The sequence below is a fragment of the Budorcas taxicolor genome, chromosome 4, assembly GCF_023091745.1.
Source record: "Budorcas taxicolor isolate Tak-1 chromosome 4, Takin1.1, whole genome shotgun sequence".
Taxonomy (NCBI): domain Eukaryota; kingdom Metazoa; phylum Chordata; class Mammalia; order Artiodactyla; family Bovidae; genus Budorcas; species Budorcas taxicolor.
The window spans coordinates 66,839,467-66,860,936 of NC_068913.1; positions in this window are offsets into that span (position 1 = coordinate 66,839,467).

The following is a 21,470-nucleotide window of genomic DNA, read 5'->3' on the forward strand; positions in this document are numbered from 1 at the left end:
ATGGGCACTGAAATTTTAGATTCGCTGTTTTTTATGAATGTAAATGTGAGGCTATATATATACATATAAAGTCATCTTATTAATGATATTATTCACATCATCTATAACCTTGCTTATTTTTATGTATATATAAAATATTAAATTGTATATCTACAGTAGATAATTTTTTTATATGTCAGTTCTACTTTTTTCCAATGTAAACTTTAGTGGTACTTTAGTCTTTTTAGATTGCTTGGAGTTTCTATAGTATCTCATTTAAATGTGTATAATATGTATAGCATTTATGCATTTGTTCTGACAAAGAACAGTGTAAATAGGCCAGCAGCATTCAGTCACTCCTTTTATATTGTGACCTTTTTCTTGAGCTCTGCATTTTGCTTTACTTCCTGGCTAATTGGAATGGATCTATAAATCCTTTTATCAGGTAAAGTAGGTATGTCATTGAGTTTCTGTTTATCAGAAAATATGCTCCTATTTGCCTTCTCACAGTTGTCCGAGTCTGAAATTCTTAGGGCTAAAAACTGTTCATTGAGAGAGAAAAAAACAATGCTTTATTGTGTACTGACATTTTAGGTTATAAATGAGAAACTGAGCTAAACTAATGTTCATTTCTTTGCAGGAAATTTGTTTTCCTTATGGATCATAATTGATTTTTATCTTTATCCTAGTTGTTTGTCTTTATCCAAATGTCTAGATATATGAATTATTTCTTTGAATTCATGTAGAGTCTGCAGAAAATGTTCTATTATTATAATTTTATGTCTTTTCTACTTTTTCTAGGCTTTCATTCAGAAATGATACTTATTTGCAAATTGGCCATCCATGTTTGTCCTTAGGGTTTATAATCATTATTATTCTCTTTTTTGCACATTGCCTCTGTATTCTTGAAAAAAATTACAAATGTGTCATTCACATCACTGATAATTTTTTCACATATCAGTTCTACTTTCTTTCAATGCAAACTTTAATGCTGCTATTATATGTTAAGATTCCTTGAAATCCTTTATTATCTCACTTAAGTCCATTTTAATTCCACATACCTACCTTTTAATCTCAATCTGCTCTCTCTTTATGACTGTGTCTGTTCATGTTTCACAAGAGACCATGCCTTTTTGTTCTGTGCCAAACATATTTGGGATCATGAGTGGATGATTTGTAGAAATCCTTTTCTTGTTCTCTCCAGTGATGTTCCAAGTGCCCTGTTTGGAGGTTATTTTTTCTCATAGTCACCATTCTGAGCTTTTTTTTTTTTTAAAAACCATTCTGTTTTACTAGTAATGTCCATCCTTAAAGAAAGGTGAGATCTAGTCATTCTCATGTTTATTTTCAGACAAGGTGAAGGGATAGCTCCCCCCTTTTTTTGTTCAGATCCCATTTGTTGACTTCACTTCTCAATCTAAAATGTGAGGGCATTCTAGAGGGCACAGATGGTCATGGCCCACTAGAAGGGGAATTGTGGTTCTTCTTTCCTGGCCTTGGTAATTCCAGCTACTTATATAAGCATTCTACTTGCCAGCTTTCCTAAGAGAAGCTGGTACATTCTGGCATATCCAAGACTATAGCATCATCTGTCCACACCAGGAAGTGAATTCACCTTTGCTTTGCTTTCCTACTCCACCCAACATGTGTGCATGCATGCTAAGTTGCTTCACTCTGTCCTCCTCTTTGCATCCCCATGGACTGTAGCCCCCCAGGCTCCTCTGTCCATGGGATTTTGGAGGCAAGAATATTGGAGTGGCTTGCCATGCCTTCCTCCAGGGGATCTTCCCAACCCAGGGTTCTTTACCACTAGCACCACCTGGGAAGCCACTCCACCCCACAACACCTTCCAATTCCTACCACTCCCAGGAAAACATGCTAATCCCAAAATTATTTTCCATTAAATTCCCGTCTGCAATATTAATATGATAATGGTTAAGAAGGAAAGTTGGGGCCATGATTGAGCCTACTTGTAATAAAAAGCAAGTGAAGTATCTTTTGAGTGAACTCTGGGAGTTGGTGATGGACAGGGAGGCCTGGCGTGCTGTGATTCACGGGGTCGCAAAGAGTCAGACACGACTGAGCCACTGAAATGAACTGAACTGAACTGAACCGCAGTATCAGAATTTGTCTATATTACCTATTCCCTTCTTCCCAGTTAGACATGGTGATAGGACTCAGGCTCGCATACTTCTCTCTCTCTCAGGTGCTTATGTGCACGCACGTGCACACACACACACATTGAGTATCAACAGTTGCTACTACTTTGATTTCCTATCAAAGCAGAGTAAACCGTGGTTTTACGAGCTAACAATCCAAGGTCGGTGGTATGTTAACATATATTACATGGGAACAAAGAACAATCTCCTGAATAGCAACAACAATGACTAATGGTGGTGGGAAGAGACTTGGTGGTCAAATACCTTCTGGAAACATAGATTAAACACAGAATCCTTATCGTAACAATTCTCAGGATCTCTACTGAGCTAGTGTGCACCAAGAATCTCCAAATTCAGGGTGAAATAAGCAGTATTTCCCACCTTATTGAATATCTCACGATACCCTCAGGAATATCTCATGGGAATCAGATTTTTTACCCAGAGCAAGTTTTAGAAGTAATGGACTAAATTACTTAGTCCCAGACCTTTCAGTTTTGGGGGCTCTGGAAATATAAAGACCTGTATTTAAAACCAGATTCTACTACTTGCTATGTGGCCTCTGTTAAGTGGGCTAATCATTCTGAGCTTTGGTTTCATTTTCCACAGGAATTTAAATAATAATATGTGTTTCATGGCATTAGAGTATTTAATAATAATTCTACTCAAATGCATAGCAGAGTGCCTGTCTCCTTTTTCCTGAAGATCCGCTGCTTATAAAACATTTTCAAGTATGATAATGAACCTGGTGGCTCATGTGGTAAAGAATCTGCCTGCAACGCAGGTTATCTCGGTTTGATCCCTGGGTCAGGAAAATCTCCTCGAGAAGGGAATGACTACCCACTCCAGTATTCTTTCCTGGAGAATTCCATGGACAGAGGAGCCTGGTGGGCTACAGTCCATGGGATTGCAAAGAGTCAGACATGACTAAGTGACTTTCACACACGCAATGAACCTGGTTAGACCCTACTCAAAATGGACAGATCTCCAAGCAGCTAGCCATGTGAGTAGCTAGCGACCCTCTCATGCTCCCTCATACCTCTGTGAGGTTTCCAAGGTGTTCAAACACTTCATATATGAACATCTGTGTTAAAGCATTGAAGGCACTGCTCTTGTTTGTGCCTGCATGTTAAGTTGCTCAGTCATGTCCAGCTCTTTGCAACCTTATGGACTGTAGCCCACCAGGCTTCTCTGTCCATTGGATTCTCCAGGCAAGAATACTGCAGTGGGTTGCCATGCCCTTCTCCAAGGGATCTTCCTAACCTAGGGATTGAACCAATGTCTCCTGCATTGGCAGGCAGGTTCTTTACCACTAGCGCTACGTGGGAAGCCCATGGAGGCCCTTAGGAAGACAACAATAGCACTTAGTAATACCGTGTGAGTCAGCTTGTTGGATTAACATTTACTAACCAACTAGGCCCCTAAAGAGAACAGTTACTGAGAGATACTGTGTGCAAGCATCAACATTAAGGGGACAGGTTTTGAATCTTTTGATCTACAACTCACTGGTTGGGGACAGAACTGAATGACGTGTGAATCTCTTAGCATAACACCTAGTACGTTGCAGGCACTTGATTGAAAAAAGTATGAATATATATAATAATAATTATTATTAAGCACTCATTACTTGAGCAATTTCTCTGCACCGGGCACTGGGGATACAATTTTTGCTATCATTATATGGTTATGTTCACTGAGAAGCCCATGCACAATTTGTGTGCATGCATGCTAAGTCGCTTCAGTCATGTCTGTCTCTGTGCAACCCTATGGAGCATAGCCCACCAGGCTCCTCTGTCATTGAGATTCTCTAGGCAAGAATACTGGAGTGGGTTGCCATGCCCTCCTCCAGGGGATCTTCCTGACCCAGGGGTCAGACCCATGTCTTCTATGTCTAGGAGCATTGGCAAGTGGGCTGTTTCCCACTAGCATGACCTGGGAAGCCCATACACAGTTTAAATAACATTAAATCATCCAAGCCACTTTAATCCACTCCTTTCCATTCAGTGATTAAAACCACTCCAAATCTTCACCTAATAGTCACCTGGATTCTGCTAGGCATGTAAACGGAAGTGGGGAGCTCTCTATTTTCCAAGGAAGCCGATTTCGATTTCAGTGTCTCCGGCAGTAAATCCCCTCTCTGAGAGTGAATCCAGGTCTCCAATTCTGCTGATTTTACTTCACAAGAATAACTTCCATGAATATTTCCATTAACCTTGACCCACATTAAAATCATAGCCAGCATTTTCCCCCTTTGTTTTTGAAACAGTAACTCATAGCTGAAATATTCCACTACCTGCCATTCCTCTTGCCTGGTGCTGCTAGTGACCCCTGCCCTCCTTCTGTTTCAAATAGAGCTGATGCCACAATATCTGACATGATTAACTACAATGTCCCCTCGGCTGCTTGATTAACTGCAAAGTCCACTTGCCCTCCTGAGCAGCAAGGACTCCCTGTTGGCATATGGGTTGCAGCCCTGGTAGACTGGGCAGTTTATGCTCACATCAGCGGTGAGGGCCACTTCCCTTGGGAAGTGGGTGGCTGTTTATTGCTGTTGAGCAGAAGGACAGCTGTTCATCCTTGGCTTCATCTGGATCCCCATGGCCTGTATCAAAAGGAGCCACAGGATTTCTTTTTCCCCCTGAGTGAGCACACTGGAAAGTGAAGGTAAGGGAAAGGATCCTATGCTAAAGATCTTGGATTATTCTTTCTTTTGTATTTGGAAGGGACAGACTCAAATCCTGGATTACTCAAGATAAATTTTGTATCAAGACAAATGTGGGTCGATGCTCTGTTTCAGCATCTATCTTCTGCTTTCTCTACTCAGACTCAGCACCTACGGGACGTCAAAAACTCACTATATCAAGGCCTTTTGGCCCCGTCACTCATTTTTTCTAGCAATGAGTGGGGGTCGGCTCAGTGGGCAAATGAAATTTAGGAGGACTGAAGAATTTCCAGTCTCATTTTCAGTGTTATTATCTCACAGAGAAAACTCTAGCATTAATGACTGGGCTCAAATTCTGGTTTCACCCTTTGCTAACAGTGTGGTTTGGGGCAAGTTAATTCTCAAATGACTCTAGAAGACATGTTAAATAAGCCATCATTTAGGAAACTAGAAAACTGTGACTCAGAGTGAAGTGACTTAATCTAAAATCAAAAGACAAATGTGTTCCAGGGTAAGGTCTTACACTTAAGTCTGAGTCCAAAACCCACATTACTTGCTTTGTTACTTGCTTGAGCTCCCTAATCAATTACTTGAGTAATCCAGGACTTGAGTCTGTCCCTTCCAAATACAAAAGAAAGAATAACCCAAGATCTTTAGCATAGGATCCTCTCCCTTACCTTCACTTTCCAGTGTGCTCACTAAGGGGGAGATAGAAATCCTGTGATGAATGAACCCATACTACTTCTACTGCTACTAATCTGCAATAAGTGAAGTGAAGTCGCTCAGTGGTGTCCGACTCTTTGCGACCCCATGGACTGTAGCCTATCAGGCTCCTCACTCCATGGGATTCTCCAAGCAAGAGTACTGGAGTGGGTTGCCATTTCCTTCTCCAGGGGATCTTCCCGACCCAGGGATCGAACCCGGGTCTCCTGCATTGCAGGCAGACGCTTTAATCTCTGAGCCACCAGGTAGCAATCGGAATGAACCCATACAAACTGCTACAGACTACTGCAGGTTTGCCACTCATGGATTTCCCTTGTCAGTGACGGGTATTGCCTGTAGAGCTCTTTTTCCTTTTCAGTGATATTGACAGGGGAAACAGTTTCCAAGGGGACTGAGATTGAGACCAAGCTCCAGATGGCCTCAACTCAGCTAAAGTCTTTGAGCTTCAACTTTCTTATTTAAGAAACAAGAAAGTATATGATATTATACATGTTTCAATGCCATCTCCCAAATCATCCCACCCTCTCCCTCTCCCACAGAGTCCAAAAGACTGTTCTACACATCTGTGACTCTTTTGCTATAAATTTATTTAAAAAAAAAAATTAGTAAAAAAATAAATAAAAGTAACAGTAGAACTATTAAAAAAAAAAAAAAAGAAGAAAGTAGCACCTCTCTTAGGCATTAGTGTCAGGATTAAAAGATGAGGACTCTGAAAGTACTTCTTCATCTCCAAAGCAGTTTATGTAAGTGTAAGGGATTTCTAGCATTGTTCTCATTGCCATGAAGCATCCAGGACTCTGGCAGGGGTTTCTGTGCATTAATGTGAATCCCTTTTTGCTCTAATGATAAGGAACGTGCAGAGGAAATGGTACAGTCACCACTTCCAGGTGTGAGTGAAAGTGAGTGCCCTTGGTTCTTCCCGCCACTTTGTCCTGTGAAACCTATTTCTGTTGCAATGTGTAAAGAGCAATGAGGGAACGAAGAGTCTTTGAGGTAATGTCACTCATGAACATTCCCCAGCCTCTGGCAGGAGTGGGCATCCTGAATTCTTTATAAGGAGAAAGTTTGACTAGAAATTCAGCCAGAGGTCAGGAGTAAAGATATTTCTGCCGATAGAGTTACAGCCCGGGTATTCTTTTGATGGCGTCTTTAATCATATTACCTCCTCCTCAATTACTCTACCATCGTTATTCATTCAACAGGTTAAACAAAGATTTATTATGCTCCAGGCTCTAGCGGTAGAGCAGTGAACAAAACCAACAAGGGAGTGTTCATGAGTGACATTACCTCCAAGACTCTTTGAGAGTGAGACACTGGAGGGCAGAAGGAGGGCAAGTAAGTGAATCTTGCCTTGCTCAGAGCCTGAGCCTTATCAGACAGGTGGAGGCTGGTCCTCTACAAGGCAGCTTTATGGAGTAGCCCCTCCCTGGTTCAAACTCCAGCTGGGCTCCAGTAACACAGGTCCTTCCACCCCAGCCCCAGTTCCTCTGAATCCTCAGTCTAAGTTTACTGTCTAAGGATACTATTTACAGTCTGTTTGCTGTAAACTGTTTACTGTTTACAGTCTAAGGATCCTGTCTAAGTTTCCCACCTTTCCTATCTATCCCTTCAGTCCAACCCACAGAATAGTCTCTCAGCCAAAACATTTGGGATGAATTCTGCTTTTGGCTGGAATCTGATACAATACATCTTGTGAAGATGCAGGGGCAGAGCATTCCAAGCAGAGGGAACATCATTATTTTATAGATGAAAATGATACAATAATTAATGCTTGTGTGATAAGGAACTGCTCTCACATGTGTAATTTCATCTAAATCCCATGACAACATAGAGAGTCTGGGCAGGTATTACTCCCATTTTACAAATCAAGAACGGGAAGCTCCAAGAAGTAAATGACTTGCCAAAGGGCAATGTGAATGGTCATCACCAGAGGCTAATCTCAAATGATGTTTCTGGCTCCAAGTCTAGGGTTCTCCAATCCCATCATTGTCACCTAGCAGGCAGATGGAAAAGAGAATTCAAGGATATTTCCCAGGGACCAGTTTCAAAAGCCCTTCACAAAATCCATCACATTCAACAAATAGCCAACTAGAATCTTTAATTCAGCCAAAGAGTCCCATGAAGTGCAAAACCCTCCCAAGACATAAAATGGTGAAGATAATCATCAAATCTTTTTAAGGGGAATGCCATGTGATTAAGCCTTACTAGTTAATACTTTTGTTTCAGAGAGCATACATCTTCCATGTTACTCAAAATATGACTTTTACCTAAATGTGTATAAGTAGTCACAAATATCTTAAAGGAAGTGAGAGAGATGGATGTTTATCAGAATCATTCTACAGAAAAATATATTAATAGAATTATTTTTAAATTCAAAGAACAAATGTACACTTAATGTGTCTTGGAGTTGAGAATTTTCTCAAAATGGGTACATTCATAGTCATGACACCACCTGTGTGAGCAATATAGTATGAACCTAAGATTAACAGTAGAATTTCTTCTTAAAAGTGGAGCAAGCCACAGAAAAATCCAATTTCCAGCAGCAGATCATTCATTGTAAGACTTCTACATGCCCACCTTCCTCGTTAACTTATCCTCTGCAGTTTAAAATATCTACCTGCACCTCTGTGACATACCAGTAGTTAGTCCTCTGGGGGTTTCTAAGCCAGATTGAACATCTGGATTTGCAGCATATCCTAAAGGTCACCAGATTCAGTGCGGGACAAGGAGATGGATCGATGGGCATGTGACAACAAGCAGCCACCAAGACAAACTGCGCCTGCTGGCCCAGGCCAGCCTTTGAAAGCTTAGACACATTAGGACCACATGGATATCTGCTGAAGGATGAATTGTTATATGGCTTTGGAAAAAGTCAGTGTTTCCATTTCTTTCTCTCCCACTTGGCATTTTGGAGCCTGCTGTCAGAATTCACACCGATTTTTGGCTTGGTTTTAGAGGTTTTTTTTTTTTCCCCTTACTACAGTTGAGCTTAAAGAAAAACAGCACAAAGAAATTGTTAAGAAGAGAGAAAATCGTGCTCCAGATGGTTCTGAAGAACTCAAAACTGACCCAGAGCCCAAGAAAAGGCCTTTCATTTATAGAATGTTGAGGAAAATTATATTCCTTTTATTTGATCATAAAAGCAACAACTGAAAATACCCTGAACATCCATAAGAATGCACTCCAGCATGTATGCCTTTGTGTGTCTGCGTGTGCATCTGTGTGTGCATGCATGCATATCCAAGAGGATACAGTACGTATATGTCCAAACTGGAGACTCAGAGAAGCTATGGAGAATATTCATTTGCGATCGTGCTATTCTCTAACTGCTGCTATGATAAATGACATCTCCAGAAACTGAGAAAAGGTCAAATTCCATTTTCCAATGGTAGAAATTTCCTGACAAACCCACCTTGGGAAACGCGGACTTTCCCTCACTGTGTTTAAACTGCGTGAAGGGAGATGAAGTCCTAGGCAAGGTGGGAGTGTGGCAACGGATGCACCCTGGAGGTTGTGAAGAGTCGAGGAGGCTGCAGTTGTAATATCTTTTTAGTTAAAGGTCATAGAAACTGTACTCAAACAAGCTTAGGCAAAACAATAAGTAAAAAGGATTTATTAGGAGGTTTCTAGGGTATTGAGGAACCTGGGCAGCATAAAAGGTCAGAGACTGGGACCTGTGGCAGATACTGAAGTTTCTGTTCTTCCATCCTTTATATCGGCCTGCCTGTTGTTTTTGTTTTTGACTGCATCATGGGATTTCAGTTCTCCAACCAAGGATGGAACTCATACCCATTGCACTGGACCACCGGGGAAGTTCACCACTCTTCCTTTTTTGACCCCATTCACTTCAATGCACACAAGTTTTCACCTTGAGGTGAAGAATGTAGTCACAGGCAGTTGGAGTTCAACAAAAGAGACACACACTCTTTCCTGTTGGTTCTATATAGCTAGGTGGCTTCCCTGGTAGCTCAGACGGTAAAGTGTCTGCCTACAATGCGGGAGACCTGGGTTCGATCCCTGGGTCGGGAAGATCCCCTGGAGAAGGAAATGGCAACCCACTCCAGTATTCTTACCTGGAAAATCCCATGGACTGAGAAGCCTGGTAGGCTACAGTCCATGGGGTCGCAGAGTTGGACATGACTGAGCGACTTCACTTTCTATAAAGAATAAACCTCAGAGAGGTAACCTGATGAGGTTGGCTTTTGCCACGCGTTCTTCCCTTGACCAGTCCCTGAGTCCAAGCAGATTATGCCTGCTTCCCCAAGGTCAGAATCTGCACAAGAATAAGCAACAGTATAGGAAGGAGCAGTCACAGAGGGTGGTGGTGGAAGGGCCCTGCACCAGTGAAAAAGAATGTTCCCTACAGCAGCTAATGGAGGCTTATCGAGGGTTCCCCAGTGGCTCAACAGTAAAAGAATCTGCCCGCAGTGCAGGCAGTGTGGGTTCCATTCCTGGGTCAGGAAGATCCCCTGGAGGAGGAAATGGCAACCCACTCCAGTATTCCTGCCTGGGAAATCCCAGTGACAGAAGAGCCTGGCAGGCTATAGTCCCCGGGGTCACAGTCAGACATGAGTGAGTGACTAAACAACAAAAAACAAACCAGGTTGAATCAATTTGTGTTAATCACAATACATGGGCACAAGCTGTAATCCTGGGGACAGACTTCCACTGCACTCAGAGTGGAGAGCGAACCGCTCACGTGGCCCGCAGAGGCTACGCGATGTGGCGTGCCACTCCCAACCCCACCTCCTGTCCCTTTCTCTAATCACACTGCTTTTCTTTCAGGTCCTGGAGCACAGTGGGCTCTTTCCCTCCTCTGTGTTTAATGCACTGCATTCCTTCTTCCTATAAATGTTTCTTCCTTGCCATTTGCATGGTTAAGACCTTGTCCTAATTCAAGGTCCCATCCTCAGAAAGGGCTTCACTCAACACCTTGTTTAACTAAGCCTTGCTCTTTAATTCATCAAAGGACTTTGTTTAGTCTCTATGGTACATCACCAGCTTTAACTGATACATTCATTTGTGTCATTGTTCATCTGGTCTCTATGGTACATCACCAGCTTTAACTGATACATTCATTTGTGTCATTGTTCATCTGGTCTGTGTTCTAGGCGGTAAGCTAGTAAAGCAGTAACACATCTGGTTCTTTCATCACTATATTCGCAGCATCTGTAAATGTGACCCACCCCACTCCAGCATTCTTGCCTGGAGATTCCCATGAACAGAGGAGCCTGGCAGGCTACAATCCATAGGGTCACAAAGAGCTGGACACAGCTGAGTGACTAACATTTTCACGTTCATAGTAAGGGCTCATAAGTATTTATTGAATGAATGAATAGATGGATGGATACACTGTCCAGATGAGTGCAGCAGTAAGCAAGGAATAAGAAGGGGAAATGCAATACAATTTGAAAGGTAGGAAAGGGATACAAGGAGTAATTCTGGTAGGAGTGGGACCCACACAAAGCTGCAATACTCAGAACACCAGGGGGCGCCATTTGCACAGACTACAATGATACTGGGGCCCCTGGAGTTAGCATTTCCTAGACCACATCCATCCAGTGTGGTATGTCTTGTTAGAAACAAATAAGCCACTTCTGGAAAAACACAGACTTTTTGAGCTGCCTCAGACTTAAGGTCAGTGTTTTTTAAATTAACTAGGACCAGTTTTGTAAAATTATTTCTAAAACATTGTTCACCAAAACTTTTGTTAACTACAATAAAAATGAATTGCTAACAAAGAAAACTAAAAACCCAGAAGATATGTGAAATAAATGCCCAAATTTGTAAGTAGATTGAACATAAAATCACTTTGTCCAATTACTATCCAAGTAAATAAACACTTTCAATTCTGCACTTATCTCCTTATAGACTAATAACTGTTTATTGATCAACAGTGGTCTGCGAACCACACTCAGGGCATCACTGTTTTAGAGAAAACTGAAGTCAGACTGAAAGACCAGCCAGCCACTAGACGAGGTGGTTGTTAACACCCTGCACTGAGTCCTCACGGAAATCCTGTAAGAAGGGGAAGATGAAGAGAGTGAGGTGAGTAGTGTAAGTGCAGACGAGACACCGTTTTTATTAAACTTTGAAATTGCATCCATCATGGATTTCTTGCATTAATTTTGATTTTTTTAAATATTATATGAAAATAATATTTTCTTGATTCTTGAATTTTTTGGTGGCCCCTTAAATTTTGCATCCAAAGGGAATTCCTTATTCACCTCCCCCTAGCCAAGACCCTGAGGAAGGCATAATGTTTGCTATTATTTACTATCATAGATTAATTTATAGTGATTAATCTATATGAACAAATGACTGAGACCTGAACACAGGTCTAGGCTTTCTACTGCAGTATACTACCTCCTATGCTGAGCTTCTACCATTCATTCATTCACTCATTCATTCATTCACTAACAATGCCAACAGAGATTAACATTAAGTATGTGCCACTTGTGTAGCTGGAAATGAGTAAGTTCCCAGCAGTAAGGAGGAGACAGGGGATGCATGACCTTGAATGAAGATGATAAATGATACATGACCTTGGTATGTAGATTTTATCTGGAGTTATAGGGGATTCTAGAAGTGACACAGTCAGATTTAATATTTGAAAGGTTCACTCTGAATGCAGTGGGGTGATTTGGTAGATAGGAGTGGACAGAACTGGAGACAGGTATCCAGTTAATGGAAGAGTACAGCAATCCAGGGAAAATAAGAAAAAGAAAGTAAAGATGCTGGTCACATTTGGAGAGAATGTCATCATTGGCATTTTGAGGCTTCAGCGGAAGAACAAAATCACCCCTGTCACCTCCAGGCTGTGTCCGAACATGCTCACTGGAATAAGGAAAGACACAATAAAGATCTGTTAGAAAAACCAAGCAATATAGAACTATGCATGGGGGATGGCAGGGGGGCTTCCCAGGTGGCAATAGTGGTAAAGAACCTGCCTACTATTGCAGGAGACATAGGAGACATGGGTTTGATCCCTGGGTTGGGAAGATCCCCTGGAGGAGGACATGGCAACTCACTCCAGTATTCTTGCCTGGAGAATCCCATGGAGAGAGGAGCCTGGGGGGCTACAGTCCCTGGGGTCACAAAGAGTTGGATATGACTGAAGCGACTTAGCACGCATGCACATGGGGGATGGGGAGGGATAAGGAGGAAAACAGGGTGATAAGTGAGAATCTGGAGAGAGGAAAACGGGTGCAAGGAGAAATGGAAATACAAGAAAACTGGTAAAGGAGAGAGCAGAAGGCAGGCAGCATCTGCGTCTCAAGGACAGGAGGAAGGAGGAAGGCGGGAGTAGGCGGAAACAGCAGTCAGATTCTTAGCAGCACTAAAATTGTCCCTGCCACTTGGCAGGAGTCAGTTCAGATGTCCCAGATCCAAGAGCCAGGGCCTTCTCCCCATTCATATAACTACATGAGGAGCAAAGTGGTGAGATTCATGGACCAAAAGATCCCTTGGCAAATATCAGTTCTACCCTTGGGGGTGCTTTAAACCCTTAGAACACTGTTTATTGAAGTGATGGCAGTGACAATGAATTATTTCTGCCAGAATGAACTATAAGAAATTTAGTCTGGCTGATTAAAAGAAAGTTTATAAAGCACAGTTCAAACATGCACAATGCTTTTTAGGAGAAAATAATTTAGCATCTAAATTAATATATAATTGATACTGTGATTCAGTCTCTAGGGACCCTAAAGAGTATTCTCTTCATTACTGGCCATTTTTATAATGAAAAAGAGAGACCCCCTGATACTGTGGACGACTTTAAAATCCTCCACACTTTTTCACTCACATTATGACTCTATGTTTGCATTTGCATTTGCTTTGCATATTCATTATGCAATTGGTGATTCTTTCAACAATTCTATAAAGTATAAATGGCAGGAATTATTACTCCCATTTTGCAGAAGTGAAAACTGAGGCCCAGAGGGGTACAGAGATTTGCCTAAGCTCACACATATGCCAAGCATTAGAGCTGACCCTGAGACCCAGCTCTCTTGACTAAGAGAACTCTTTCCTCTCATTTCCATCATCCACTCTAGGTAGCTTATATTGATTGGCTTTTCTGGAGGAGCAATGTGATGATCATTTCATCATCTTCTCCCAAAGATCTGCTGAAGAACAGCTGTGAGGAGTATCACATATTTCTTTTACAAGGCAACTGCAGAGCTTTGGGCAAAAACTTTGGACATTTCCACACTACAAACTTGTCATCTCTCTAACCCTGGGCAAGGCATTAACCTGAGAACCTCAGTTTCCTTACAGAAAAATAGCAGCCACGGTCCCTATTTTATTATTAATAGATCATTTTAAAGTGTTACATCCAGAAAAAATGAAAATGATAAAAGAATGGGGGTACAGGTCCAGTAAATGAGACAGAAGAAAAAAAGAGGAAATACCCCAGGATATTTGAGGCTTCTAAGGAGAAGCAAGCCCCACAAGGAATGTATGAACAGAGAAGAGGGCATGCAGAAGTAAGTTAGAAATTCGCACAGTCCTGTAAGCATCTGCCTGCAATGCAGGAGATGCAGAAGACACACAGGTTCAATCTCTGGGTGGGGAACATCTCCTGGAGGAGGAAATGGTAACCCACTCCAGTATTCTTGCCTGGAAAATCCCATGGACAGAAGAGCTTAGCAGGCTACAGTCCACGAGGTTGCAAAGAGTCAGACTCGACTGAGTGACTGAGCGTGCACGCATGCACCTGTAAACATCTGGAGGATAGAAGAACACTCATTCCTTGAGCACCTGCTGTGTACCTAGCACTGTTAGACACTTCTGTTGTTCAGTTGCTATAAGTCATGTCTGACTCTCTGCAACCCCACGGACTGTGGCACACCAGGCTTCCCTGCCTTCATCATCTACAGGAGTTTGCTCAAATTCCTCGAGTGCATCATTTATTTCGTGACTGTTTCTGACCACTTTCTAGGTGCTCAGCACTGCTGTAGGTGTTGGGATGCCCGAGAGAGGAGAGAGCGTAGCTTGGCCCTGGAGGCTCACCTCTGCTCCTTCAGTGGTCCAGCAAGGAGGGTTAATTCACTGGGACAGGGGCCAAAGCAGACAGTCATGGGGCTCTGAGGCTCCACTTTTCTAATAAGGACACTTTACCAGGCATTTTCTGCTGTCATCTGGTCGCCCTCTCTCCACCGTTATAAATATGTATAACGTCAGGGCAGAGGAAGCTTTCTCTCTACCAGAACTATTTTAATGGTGTTCCTTACCTGGGTACCTTCTCTGGAATAATAAAACCATGGAGGATCATGTACACTCATCCCCTTTTTGCTGGTAATATTCCCCCCAAACACCCCAGTTTATATTTACACCACACAATACTAGTGGCATGTATGCCAATGCCTCTGTTGCAGAACACAAAGACGTTACTCTCAAGAAACTGACATTCTTGTGGACAAGGCAGATAGCAAACAAGTAAAATACACCTCGTCACGGATACCTCCCAACTTTACCATAATTGCTCAGGTTTGAATCCCTGCAGGAGATCTCTGACTCTCATCCAACTATGGCAGACACCCTTCCCTGGGTATTCTCAGCTACTCTTACAGATTCAAGCATTATCTACAGTCTTAGGGAATCCCCTAGACCCTTACCCCAGTTTAGGTCTCTCTTCTGAGCCCCAGACTTGTCCCTTCAGCTCCTTCCCTGTTGTCTCTACACTTACGCCAGAGGCACTGCAAATTCCTCCTCTACTTTCAGTCTAACTCCTATAGTCACCATTGATCCTGACGCTCAGGCTAAGAACCAAGAATCAATCATCCTCAATCTTTCCCTCACCTTTTCTTCCTACAACAAATCTGTCCCCATGTCCTGTCAAGTCTTGCATTTCTGGCCTCTTAATCTCTCTCCCCACACCCTCTCTGTCTTAGATTCCTTACAAAGATCTGAGTTCACACTCACAATGGACTGTTGACTGATTCTCCCCCACAATTATTACCCCTCGCTCTGGAACTCTCTGCACCTTGCACCACTGTGATCTTCTTAGAGTAGACATTTAAGTGGATTACTCTCCAATTTCCAAAAGCTTGTAAGAAAAGGACTGAACTTCCAAGCATGACTCAGCTCTTTCTTTCCCCTTTTCCCACCTTCCCTAACACTCCTTCCCTGGAAGTGGCCTGCACTCTGGGTACACTATACCTCCCCAGTTTCCAAACATTTCTTGCCATGTTGAGACTATTTAAATCTGAAAACCGTCCCTCAAATGCCCTTCCCTCTCATCAACCTACAGAACCCCATCCCTCTATCAAGACCGAGCAGCAAGAATCATACATGTAAAATGCCTTTTCAGCTTCTCCTGGCTAGAGAAAGCTGGGCTCTCAAAACACTTAGAAAGACTTATCTTTACATCCCTATTTTCTCTCTAGACTGTGAACTCCTTAAGGAGCTCTTTGTGTCCCTCAGTTCAGTTCACTTCAGTCTCTCAGTCGTGTCTGACTCTTTGAGACCCCATGAATCACAGCACGCCAAGCCTCCCTGTCCATCACCATCTCCCAGAGTTCACTCAAACTCACATCCATTGAGTTGGTGATGCCATCCAGCCATCTCATCCTCTGTCGTCCCCTTCTCCTCCTGCCCCCAATCCCTCCCAGCATCAGAGTCTTTTCCAATGAGTCAACTCTTCGCATGAGGTGGCCACAGTACTGGAGTTTCAGCTTTAGCATCAGTCCTTCCAAAGAAATCCCAGGGCTGATCTCCTTCAGAATGGACAGGTTGGATCTCCTTGCAGTCCAAGGGACTCTCAAGAGTCTTCTCCAACACCACACTTCAAAAGCATCAATTTTTTGGCACTCAGCTTTCTTCACAGTCCAACGCTCGTATCCACACATGACCACTGGAAAAACCATAGCCTTGACTAAATAGACCTTTGTTGGCAAAGTAATGTCTCTGCTTTTCAATATGCTATCTAGGTTGGTCATAACTTTTCTTCCAAAGAGTAAGCGTCTTTTAATTTCATGGCTGCAGTCACCATCTGCAGTGATTTTGGAGCCCAAAAAGATAAAGTCTGACACTGTTTCCACTGTTTCCCCATCTATTTCCCATGAAGTGATGGGGCCAGATGCCATGATCTTTGTTTTCTGAATGTTGAGCTTTAAGCCAACTTTTTCAGTTTCCTCTTTCACTTTCATCAAGAGGCTTTTTAGTTCCTCTCTGTGTCCCTAGTGCCTAGAAATTGATACATAATAATGTTATAATAATTATATTAATAAGTGTTAGCTGCTCAGTTGGGTCCACTCTTTGTGACCCCATGAACTGTAGCCTGCCAGGCTTCTCTGTCCATGGGATTCTCCAGGCAAGAATACTGAAGTGGATTGCCATTTCCTTCTCCAGAAACTGTATTAATAAAATAGCAATAAATACTGATAATGCCTGTCATTACACAGTGCTTACTGTGTTACCAGCAGTAAATTTGTGCATGTGAACATGTGCACACACATGTATGTATATTCAAATAACCTGTGAGATAAATGCTATCATTAGTTCTATTTATAGATGTAGAGACTGAGGCAATGATATTAACTGACTAGGCAAATATCATACAGTAAGCATGTGGCAAAACTAAGTTTTAACTTGGGACCAGAGTCCTTGGTCTTTACCACTAAGCTTTACTGACTTTCACAGGGCATTCTGCAATATCTAGATATGACTGGATAATTGACTGGGTAAACTAAATCACAAGGCAAAAGGTGGTGAAGATGATAAGAATGTTTAAAAGTAAGAGACCATGGGCTATGATTTTATTTTTCAGTACCTATAGTGTTTCAGGCATTGGGCCGGACCCAAGCCTGATGCTGAGAAAGATTGAAGGCAGGAGGAGAAGGGGTTGACAGAGGATGAGACGACTGGATAGCATCACCAAGTCAGTGGACAAGAGTTTCGGCAAGCTCCAGGAGATAGTGAAGGACAGGGAAGCCTGGCATGCTGCAGTTCATGGGATCACAAAGTCAGACACGACTGAACAACAACAAAGCAGGGCAAGAAAAGGAGACAAAGGTGCGTAGTCACACAGTAACACTGGTGTCCAGCCCAGTGCTGCTGAGTTTAAACGGAAAACAGGCTTGGTAAGAAGTATGTGGCCAAAATAGCGTAGATGCTAAAAGCCAAAACTAATAATGAGGAAGGAGGTACAGTTGAGAAGGACAGCTGCAAATCTTCCCGCTTTCCATGGGGCTGGTCAGCTCTCTCCTTCTTGCCTCTATCCCACAAAGAGAAAAACCCAGAATAAAGCCTCCTAACAGAGAAAGATTTGTTTGTGTAATTTCCTAATAAACTAAAAGTTGGCCTGATACTAGTCAGCCAATTCTCCACCCTCCCCCTCATCCCATGTTGGCCAGGCTAATAAGAAAAGTATTGAGGAAGTTCGGGCATGAATTTTATCACCCCCTGAACAGTTCTGAACAATAGAAGGGGAGGCATTACTATGAAGTTTTAAAACTCGTACTACTTTGAAATATCACGTAAGAATTGTCACAGGGGAACACAGTAAGACTGCGATTTCTTCTTGTTTTACACCACAGGACTGAAAAGGGAGTTGAAGGAGATTAATTACATTCCCTGCTAATCAATGCAAAGACATATTTTTCTGCTTCTCCATCTCATAATTTTTATTTCATCTAGTTTGGGCTTTTTTAGGGTTGCCAGATGTCCCAGTTTCAGTGGGACAATCCTGCGTTTTGAAGGTACGTCCCATCTGCTCTTGAAAATATTTCTGTTCACTGCTCTCTCGTGGACTGTAGGGTTTTTAGAGCTGCCAGCCAGAGTACGGCTGCTGGAGAGAAGATGATAAATTATTGTAACACTATAAAAAAAAACCACTCACATCCTCCGCCACCCCACCTTAGCAATGCTGTGAATTAATTCTGCAGAAATCTTTGTCATGAAGGTGAATCTCCAAGTCTCCAGATGGGAATGTGAAGCCCTTTCCACAATGGCTTTGAGAGACAGAAGAAGTAGGCAGGGCAAGAAAGCATGCATGGACTGATAACTGGATTTGCCATCAGAACACCTGGCTCTGCCATTTTCCACAAGAGTGACTTTGGTCCAGTTGGTTAAAAGGAAAAACAGTTTTTTGAGCACCTACTCTCTGCCTCACTTGATGTTAGGCACTCTCAGTAAAGTAGTTGATTAATTTTTATGATAATGTAGGCTAGCATAGATTTGTATCCCCATTTTACAGTTAAGGATGTTGAGGTTCAGATCCACTGAATCCAGAAGCCTATGGTACCAAACCCTACTCTTTCCACTATAGATGACTCTCTTGCTTCATCTGTTAAGCAGAAATAATAATGATCTATACCTTGTAAGATATGAAATGGAAGGTTATAAATAGATTCTCTAAAGGTCTCTTCCAGGACTCCTATCACCGAGATGAGGAAACTTGCCAACTGAGATCCCATCTGTGGAACATTTTAAAAGGACAAGTTCTACAGTGCAAACATTCTTAGAGCTGGGCTAAGCATTTTGTCACTGGTCATAGCAAACAATCTCTTGAACAACGCAAGAGAAGACCCTACACATGGACATCACCAGATGGTCAATACAGAAATCAGACTGATTATATTCTTTGCAGCCAAAGATGGAGAAACTCTATACAGTCAGCAAGAACAAGACTTGGAGCTGACTGTGGCTCAGATCATGAACTCCTTATTGCCAAATTCAGGCTTAGATGGAAGAAAGTAGGGAAAATCACTAGACCATTTAGGTATGACCTAAATCAAATCCCTTAGGACTATACAGTGGAAGTGACAAATAGATTCAAGGGATTAGATCTAACAGACAGAGTGCCTGAAGAACTATGGACGGAGGTTCATGACATTGTACAGGGGGCAGTGATCAAGACCATTTCCAAGAAAAAGAAATGCAAAAAAGCAAAATGGTTGTCTGATGAGGCCTTACAAACAGCTGATAAAAGAAGAGAAGTAAAAGGCAAAGGAGAAAAGAAAAGATATTCCCATCTGAATGCAGAGTTCCAAAGAATAGCAAGGAGAGATAAGAAACTTTCCTCAGTGATCAATGCAAAGAAATAGAGGAAAACAATAGAATGGGAAAGACTAGACATCTCCTCAAGAAAATTAGAGACACCAAGGGAACATTTCGTGCAAAGAAGGGCACAATAAAGGACAGAAATGGTATGGACCTAACAGAAGCAGAAGATATGAAGAAGAGTTGGCAAGAACACACAGAAGAACAATATAGAAAAGATCTTCATGACCCAGATAATTACAATGGTGTGATTACTCACCTAGAGCCAGACATCCTGGAATGCAAAGTCAAGTGGTCCTTAGGAATGCCCTCCACCATGACCATTCCTAAGTGGTCCTTAGGAATGCCCTCCACCACTTACAAAGCTAGTAGAGGTGATGGAATTCCAGTCGAGCTAATTCAAATCCTCAAAGTTGATGCTGTGAAAGTGCTGCACTCAATATGCCAGCAAATTTGGAAAACTCAGCAGTGGCCACAGGACTGGAAAGGGTCAGTTTTCATTCCAATCCCAAAGAAAGGCGATGCCAAAGAATGCTCAAACTACCACACAATTGCCTTCATCTCACATGCTAGTAAAGTAATAATCAAAATTCTCCAAGCCAGGCTTCAACAGTACGTGAACTGTGAACTTCCAGATGTTCAAGCTGGATTTAGAAAAGGCAGAGGAACCAGAGATCAAATTGCCAACATCCGTTGGATCATCAAAAAAAAAAAAGGGAGTTCCAGAAAAACATCCATTTCTGTTTTATTGACTATGCCAAAGCCTTTGATTGTGTGGATTACAGCAAACTGTGGAAAATTCTTCAAGAGATGGGAGTACCAGACCACCTGACATGTCTCCTGAGAAATCTGTATGCAGGTTAAGAAGCATCAGTCAGAACTGGATATGGAACAACCAACTGGTGCCAAATTGGGAATGAGTATGTCAAGGCTGTATATTGTCACCCTGCTTATTTAACTTATATGCAGAGTACATCATGTAAAATGTTTGTCTGGATGAAGCACAAGCTGGAGTCAAGATTTCTGGGAGAAATATCAATAAACTCAGATACGCAGATGACACCACACTTATGACAGAAAGCGAAGAAGAACTCAAGAGCCTCTTGATGAAAGTGAAAGAGGAGAGTGAAAAAGTTGGCTTAAAGCTCAACATTCAGAAAACTAAGATCATGGCAGCTAGGGCTATTACTTCATGGCAAATAGACGGGGAAACAGTGATAGACTTTATTTTTGGGGGTCCAAAATCCCTGCAGATGGTGACTGCAGCCATGAAATTAAAAGACACTTGCTCCTTGGAAGAAAAGCTATGCCACCCTAGACAGCATATTGAAAAGCAGAGGCATTACTTTGCCAACAAAAGTCTGTCTAGTCAAAGCTTTGGTTTTTCCAGTAGTCATGTATGGATGTGAGAGCTTTTCTCTCATAAAGAAAGTTGCGTGCTGAAGAATTGATGCATTTGATCTGTGGTTTTGGAGAAGGCTCATAAGAGGCCCTTGGACTGCAAGGAGATCCAACCAGTCCATCCTAAAGGGAATAGTTCTGAATATTCATTGGAAGGACTGATGTTGAAGCTGAAACTCCAATAATTTGGCCACCTGATACGAAGAACTGACTCACTGGAAAAGACTCTGATGCTGGGAAAGATTGAAGACAGGAGGAGAAGGGGACAACAGAGGATGAGATGGTTGGATGGCATCACCAACTCAACAGACATGAGTTTGAGTAGGCTCCAGGAGTTGGTGATGGACAGGGAGGCCCGGCAGGCTGCAGTCTATGAGGTTGCAGAGTTGGACATGACTGAGCAACTGAACTGAACTGAAGTACTTTTAAACTTGACTTCAGATTAGATGTCAAGAAAGGCACTATCAGAAATAAGCTCAGTGATTTTAGGGCCATGGAGCCAAATTATCTTCATCCTTTGTATTCTTGCATTCCTCGTTGAGGCG